Genomic DNA, 8039 nt, shown 5'->3' with positions numbered 1-8039 from the left:
GGTCCTGACAGCGGGGATCCTGGGGAGAGGGGAAGAAGGTAAGCAGGCTCTGTATACCAGTAGCGAGGGTTCTGACAGGGAATCTGGGGAGAGGGAAGGAAGGTAAGCAGCTCTGTTAAATACCAGTAAGAGGGTCTGACAGGGGGATCTGGGGAGAGGGGGAGGAAGTAAGCACTTCTGTATACCAGTACGAGGGTCTGACAGCAGGATCTGGGGAGAGGGGAAGAAAGAGGTAAGCAGCTCTGTATAACCAGTACGAGGGTCTGACAGCGGGATCTGGGGAGGCGAATGGAAGGTAGGGCAAGCTTGTTATACCAGTACGAGGGCTGACAGCGGGAATCTGGGGAAGGGGAAGGAAGGTAAGCAGCTCAGTTATACTCAAGTAACGAGGGTCTGACACGGGATCTGGGGCGAGAGGAAGGAAAGGTTAAGGCAGCTGCCAGCACTTTGTCTGTGATGCTTTATAACTGAAACAAAATGCTGTAAAAAAAAAAACGAAAAGTTCGGAAAAGATGTGACTCCGACGAATTGTAAGAAGATAATTGGTTTGTCTCTATGAATTCGAGGCTGAGCTACAACCTTTCTATAGTCGAGAAGAACAACCATTTTAACTTGTGAGGTCATTTAATCTGTCGGCTATCATTTCTGTAATATAGAGAGATGTTTTAAACCCAGACAGCTTCTAGTGAAACATCTTGTGACCTACTGAGCACAGATGTCAATTCAACAATTTTTCCACGTTGGTTCAAACGTCAATTTCATTCACAAATGGACGTGGAAACAACATTGATTTCAACCATGTATTGCTGCCGCGAAGAGCTAGCACCAGGGTAAAGCTTACATTGTGTTTTTAGTAGGTAGGGCCTACTCAAGTCGAGGTTGGAAAAGGTAGGTCTCCAGTTTTAAAAGTACCAATGCTTAGATTCATTATGGGTACTCAGATTTATTAAGACGGGGACAGTTTCCGCATATCAAACGAGACACAACTGATTTGGGCTTGGGTAGGCTCTGAGAAGATTAATGCATATGCCTTTTGTCCTCTGTCCATTATTTAAGCTGGTAATTAGTGTAGTGGAAAAGATCCTGCGAGGGTCTCCAGTCGTTGTCAGACCCTCGTACTGGTATACAGAGCTGCTTACCTTCCTTCCCCTCTCCCCAGATCCCGCTGTCAGACCCTCGTACTGGTATACAGAGCTGCATGCCTTTCTTCCGCTCGGCGCCCAGCTGTGTCGGGAGCGAAGCCTTCACCGGGGCCACACCCCACCATCACCGGGAGCAACTGAACGCCATCACCTCATTCGTGGACGCCAGTATGGTGTACGGTAGCTCCTCCCCCATGGCTGCGGCCCTGAGGAACCTCTCCTCTCCACTGGGTCTTCTGGCCCTCAATGACCAGGCCTCAGACCAGGGTCTCGCCTACATGCCCTACCTGCCTCGCCTACAGGGACGCCTGGATCCCTGTGGGCCACGAAGCGGGTCTGGGGCCAACTTCACCGGAGCCACAAGTGCCTCTGACACATCTGCTACTGCACCAACAGAACAGGAGAATATTACATCCTGTTTCCAAGCAGGTATGTCAATCAAACAAAAACATGTATAAAGACCTTTTTGCAACATCTCTCACAAAGTCCTTTACAGTAACAACCTAGTTATCTGCTGCTATAAACTGTGTGCCTAGATACAGAATGTTTCTATAGCAACGCGCATGCCCCGCCCACCTGAGGGTCTGTCTTTTTCAGCAGTATTTCCTGTGTTTGAGGGATGTAAAATCCACTTATCACTTTAAATCTCGCTGGATGGATTGCTTTCATTTGACTCCTGTGACTCTTTCGTACTCTTGCTTGTGCCTGATGTTTTTCCCCCGTTAGCGTTACCACCGCGGGAAATGTTCGCAATGACCTGTCAAACACACCCCGGTAATGGCTGACGTGGGCTCAATGGGATACATTGTCAATCTATAAGAACGTTAAAGTTTAGTCAGGGATTTAACGCACCGTCTCCACACTTATTACATCACAAGAAAGAGTAGAAAGATAACTGTATTTTGATGGGTGTACATTTTTTTTAAATTGTAATTTTTTAAAATAAATATTTTTTTTATCAGAGGGTGTCTCGCTATTGACACACTTGCTGAATTATGCAACAGAACGTGACAACAACAGTAATTAATGAGGCAGTCTAGACACTGCAGCTGAGTGCTGGTAGGGTAGACAGAAGAAGTGTTTTGGTGGTTACACCCATTTATGTTAATTCATTCATCTATATATGCAAATAATCCCGTATGTTTATGCAAATGAGGCAGACATAATTTTCTTTGTTTTAACACAAACTATTCAAAAATCCCTGAACTCCATTCATTATAATGTCTAGGCAAGTAAAATGTTTTATGCTTTATAATTCAGTCAATATCTGAATTATATTGTATTTATTAGAATTGTTTTCAAAACCTTTGAACAATTTCTATGTCCTTTGTTAATGTACTGTAGCAGACCTCAGGTTAAACATCCTGTAGGAATATGTTCTGGTCAGTTGACTAGTGGTAATGTACTGTAGCAGACCTCAGGTTAAACATCCTGTAGGAATGTTCTGGTCAGTTGACTAGTGGTAATATACTGTAACAGACCTCAGGTTAAACATCCTGTAGGAATGTTCTGGTCAGTTGACTAGTGGTAATGTACTGTAACAGACCTCAGGTTAAACATCCTGTAGGATGTTCTGGTCAGTTGACTAGTGGTAATGTACTGTAACAGACCTCAGGTTAAACATCCTGTAGGAATGTTCTGGTCAGTTGACTAGTGGTAATGTACTGTACAGACCTCAGGTTAAACATCCTGTAGGAATGTTCTGGTCAGTTGACTAGTGGTATAAATGTACTGTAAACAGACTCTCAGGTTACAGTATTGTGGTCGAAGTTCAACACCAGGGACACTCAGAGTCAATCTTAATGTGAATTATTGTTTATTGTCAGTGCGCTGAAAAGGTTCCAACCAACTCAATACACCATAGTACACATGTCAATCAGGAGCTCTGCCTGGGCAGACCCAGCAGTTGTTTTATATATGGCTATACACAGATAAGTTATATTTGCTTGATTTAGCATAATAATTAATCATTACCGTTTTGTTTCATTCATGTGACAGACCAATACTGGTTCTAACATGTGAAAGACTAGTAACTCTAGTAACTGTATGTCTCTGGGTCAAACTTCCTGTATTCTGTTGTCTAGGTGACTCACGGGCCAATGAGCACCTTGATAGCTCTTCCTTCTTGTAACTGTATGTCTCTGGGTCAAACTTCCTGTGTTCTGTTGTCTAGGTGACTCACGGGCCAATGAGCACCTGGGGATGATAGCACTCCACACGTTGTTCCTGAGGGAACACACACAGATTGGTCAGAGAGCTGCACCTCCTCAACCCTCATCTGGAGCCCAGACACCTTGTACCAGGAGGCCAGGAAGATCATGGGGGCTGTCCACCAGGTACACACACTATGGGTTGGTTTCCCAGACAGATGAAGCCTCCTCCAGGGTCTGGGTTCTAGGTGCTTCTGTTTCCCAGACAGATGAAGCCTTGTCTGGGTTCTGGTGCTTCTGTTTCCCAGACAGATGAAGCCTCCTCCAGGGTCTGGGTTCTAGGTGCTTCTGTTTCCCAGACAGATGAAGCCTTGTCTGGGTTCTAGGTGCTTCTGTTTTCCAGACAGATGACGCCTCCTCCAGGGTCTGGACTCTAGGTGCTTCTGTTTCCCAGACAGATTAAGCCTTGTCTGGGTTCTAGGTGCTTCTGTTTCCCAGACAGATGAAGCCTCCTCCAGGGTCTGGGTTCTAGGTGCTTCTGTTTTCCAGACAGATGAAGCCTCCTCCAGGGTCTGGGTTCTAGGTGCTTCTGTTTCCCAGACAGATGAAGCCTCGTCTGGGTTCTAGGTGCTTCTGTTTCCCAGACAGATGAAGCCTCCTCCAGGGTCTGGGTTCTGGTGCTTCTGTTTCCCCAGACAGATGAAGCCTTGTCTGGGTTCTAGGTGCTTCTGTTTTCCAGACAGATGACGCCTCCTCCAGGGTCTGGGTTCTAGGTGCTTCTGTTTCCCAGACAGATGAAGCCTCCTCCAGGGTCTGGGTTCTAGGTGCTTCTGTTTCCCAGACAGATGAAGCCTCCTCCAGGGTCTGGGTTCTAGGTGCTTCTGTTTCCCAGACAGATGAAGCCTCCTCCAGGGTCTGGATTCTAGGTGCTTCTGTTTCCCAGACAGATGACGCCTCCTCCAGGGTCTGGGTTCTAGGTGCTTATGTTTTCCAGACAGATGACGCCTCCTCCAGGGTCTGGGTTCTAGGTGCTTCTGTTTTCCAGACAGATGACGCCTCCTCCAGGGTCTGGGTTCTAGGTGCTTCTGTTTCCCAGACAGATGATGCCTCTCCAAGGTCTGGGTTCTAGGTGCTTCTGTTTTCCAGACAGATGACGCCTCCTCCAGGGTCTGGGTTCTAGGTGCTTCTGTTTCCAGACAGATGACGCCTCCTCCAGGGTCTGGGTTCTAGGTGCTTCTGTTTCCAACAGATGACGCCTTCTCCAGGGTCTGGGTTCTAGGTGCTTCTGTTTCCAGACAGATGACGCCTCCTCCAGGGTCTGGGGTCTAGGTGATACAGCTCTGTGTCCTCCTACTGTCTCTCTGTTTTTGCTTCCTATGTTTAGTTGTATGTACGGGATACACCGGCACGAAATGCTTACTTGCAGTTTCTTCTGGACAATACAACAACAAATAGAAATACAAGATAAGAATACCAACAAAGTAAATGTGTCAGTAGAAAAGAATAATCACTTTAGCATCAGTATAATCCAGGAAGACACAATTTATACTATATTTACATGTGTTTTGGGGAAGGGGCGATTGTGTGAGAATCAGAGCAGGTGGTCAGTCCAGTTCAAGTGTTCAGAAGTCTGATGTCTTGTAGATAGAAACTGTCTCTGAGTCTGTTGGTCTCAGACCTCATCCTCCGGTACCGTCTGACCACCAGTAAGGGAGAGAACAGCTCGTGGCTGAGGAGGGGGGCGGGGGGGGGGGGGGGGGCGGGGGGCTGGCAGGCCTTCCTCAGGACTGTTTTTGAGTAGAAATGCCTGGATGGGTGGGAGCGCGGTCCCAGTGATGTACTGGGCCGTCTTTATCACCCGCTGGAGGGTCTTCCTTCCTGTACAGCAATTCCTGTACCAGGCCGTGATGTAACCGGTCAGGACGCTCTCGATGGTGCAGCCGTAGTATTTGGAGAGGACCAGGAAGTAGAGATGCTGTTGCGCCCTCTTGACAAGAGTCGTGGTTTTGTTGTTCCACGTCATGTCCTCTGTGATGTGGACGCCGAGGAACTTAAAACGTCTGAGTCTTTACTGCAGTCCCGTTGATGTGGATCAGGGCATGTTCCCTCCTCTGTTTCCTGAAGTCAACAATCAACTCCTGGGTTTTGCTGACGTTGAGGGAGAGGTTGTTGTCCTCGCACCACAACGCCAGTTGGTTATCAGGCCTACAAGTGATGATGGAGTCGGTGTCGTGCTTTCTGTTTTCTGTATTGCAGACAGTGACACGGACCTAAAGTAAGAATACTGCCTCACCCCTGATCTCTTCCTCCCTCAGATCCTGACCTGGGAGCACTATTTGCCCAGGGTCCTGGGTGAGACCCCCACCTCCCTCCTGATGCCTCCGTACAAGGGCTACGACCCTGAGATTGACCCCAGCATCGCTAACGTCTTCTCAGCCGCCGCCTTCCGCTTTGCCCACGTCACCGTGCAGCCGATGGTGGCCCGCCTGGGCCCCGGGTACAGCCTCGCCCCACAGCACCCACCTCTGCCCCTGCACCACTCCCTCTTCGCATCCTGGAGGGTCGTACAGGAGGGTGAGAACATTTTATATTAGGGGCCTGGTTTCCCGGACACAGTCCTGGACTAAAAAGTATTCTCAATAGAAAATATCCATTTGAAATAGGTTTTTAGTCCAGCAGTAGGCTTAATCTGGGTCCGGGAAACTGGCCCGAATGTTTTTAGCAGAAGCTCTTGTCTTACCCGGAGAGACTTAAAATCAGTGCATTAAACAAAAGTAAGTAAAACCACCACATACAGTGAGCTCCAAAAGTATTGGGACAGTGAATTTATTTGTTGTTATTTTGTCTCTGTACTCCAGCACTTTGGTATGACATTATACAATGACTATGAGGTTAAAGTGCAGACTGTCAGCTTTAATTTGAGGGCATTTTGATCCAAATAGTGTGAAATTACAACACTTTTTGTACATAGTCTCCCCATTTTAGGGGACCAAAAGTATTGGGCCAAATTCACTTATATGTGCAATCTCTCTTTCCTCTCTCCCTCATCTTTCTCCTCTCTCTCTCCCACTTCTCCCCCACCTCTCTCCTCTCTCTCCCCCACCTCTCTCTCCCCCGCCTCTCTCCAACCTCTCTCTCCCTCACCTTTCTCCTCTCTCTCTCCCACTTATCCTCCCTCTCTCCCTCTGCCTGGTAATATTATACTATATTACTATACTATATTACTATACTATATTATTATTAGACCATGGCCTGCCTGGTAATATTAATACTATATTATATACTATATACTATACTATATTATATAGACCAGGACTATATAATATAGTATAGCAACGCGACTAAATCCTTGTTCTCAAACTCACATGTTAGAAGACGGCCCAACTGACTATCCTTGTTGTTTTATTCCTTTTGTTTTTCTGCACTGTTCTACCCTCTTCTATGTATCCCTCATATCTCCTTCCCCTACTTCCTGCTCTACCAGGTTACAGCTCGTGGCGTGGGCTCTGTGGGCCTCTTGTTCCCAACACCACCTCTGACCTTGCAGGTAGATAGATAAACAGAATATTGATCATTTATAAAAAATACATTATATCCAATCTCATTGAGAAACCTGTTTTCATATTGTATACACTGCACTAATTTTCATTGTGGTCCTCCTAATTCCAAACCATAAGTGTATACAATGCACCATACTACATTTAAAACCATGAATGATAATATAAGACAAAAAAAAACGTGTTCCAAGTATTTCGTATTTTTTTATATATCTATATTTATATATTATTATATTATTTTTATTTATATATATATTTGTTTGCCTTCACCTCCCTTATCTCACCTCACTTGCTCACATTGTTATAGACGTATTTTTCACTGTATTGACTGTATGTTTGTTTTACTCCTGTGTAACTCTGTGTTGTTGTATGTGTCGAACTGCTTTGCTTTATCTTGGCCAGGTCGCAATTGTAAATGAGAACGTGTTCTCAACTTGCCTACCTGGTTAAATAATGTGAAATAAAAAAATAAATAAAAAAACATTTCCATCACGTTCGTTCTGCCCTCTGGCCTGGCAGGTATTCTGGTAACTCTGGTCTGGCGAGAAGTTCCTGTTGTTGTACGGAACATCCAGAACATCGACGTATGGGTGGGGGCCATCTCAGAGCTCCCTCTACCTGGGGGCCGGGTGGGACCCCTCCTGGCCTGTCTGCTGGCCAAGCAGTTCAGAGCACTGAGAGACACGGAGACAGGTGAGGTGAGATGGTGTTGAGACTCTATTGTTCAGTTTCAGAGCACTGAGAGACGGAGACAGGTGAGGTGAGATGGTGTTGGACTCTTATGGTTCAGTTCAGAGCACTGGAGAGACGGAGGACAGGTGAGGTGAGATGGTGTTGGACTCTATTGTTCAGTTCAGAGCACTGAGAGAACGGAGACAGGTGAGATGGTGTTAGACTCTATTGTTCAGTTGAGAGACGAGAGACAGGTGAGGTGCGATGGTGTTGGACTCTATTGTTCAGTTCAGAGCACTGAGAGACGGAGACAGGTGAGATGGTGTTGGACTCTATTGTTCAGTTCAGAGCACTGAGAGACGGAGACAGGTGAGATGGTGTTGGACTCTATTGTTTCAGTTCAGAGCACTGAGAGACGGAGACAGGTGGAGATGGTGTTAGACTCTATTGTCAGTTCAGAGCACTGAGGAGGAGACAGGTGGATGGTTTGTTAGACTCTATTGTTCATTCAACGAGCA

The 8039-nt window shown here is 46.4% G+C and overlaps 1 pseudogene; it reads left to right on the top strand.

Moving 5' to 3' along the window:
- The first annotated feature begins 1106 nt into the window (after positions 1–1106).
- The window catches only part of LOC112070266 (lactoperoxidase-like), a 16959-nt pseudogene continuing 10026 nt past the window's right edge, over positions 1107–8039 (top strand).

This window comes from Salvelinus sp. IW2-2015, unplaced genomic scaffold, assembly GCF_002910315.2.
Source record: "Salvelinus sp. IW2-2015 unplaced genomic scaffold, ASM291031v2 Un_scaffold1270, whole genome shotgun sequence".
In the NCBI taxonomy this organism is placed as follows: Eukaryota; Metazoa; Chordata; class Actinopteri; order Salmoniformes; family Salmonidae; genus Salvelinus; species Salvelinus sp. IW2-2015.
Note: the sequence above shows the minus strand (reverse complement) of the source record. Positions and strands in the feature narration are given on the sequence as shown.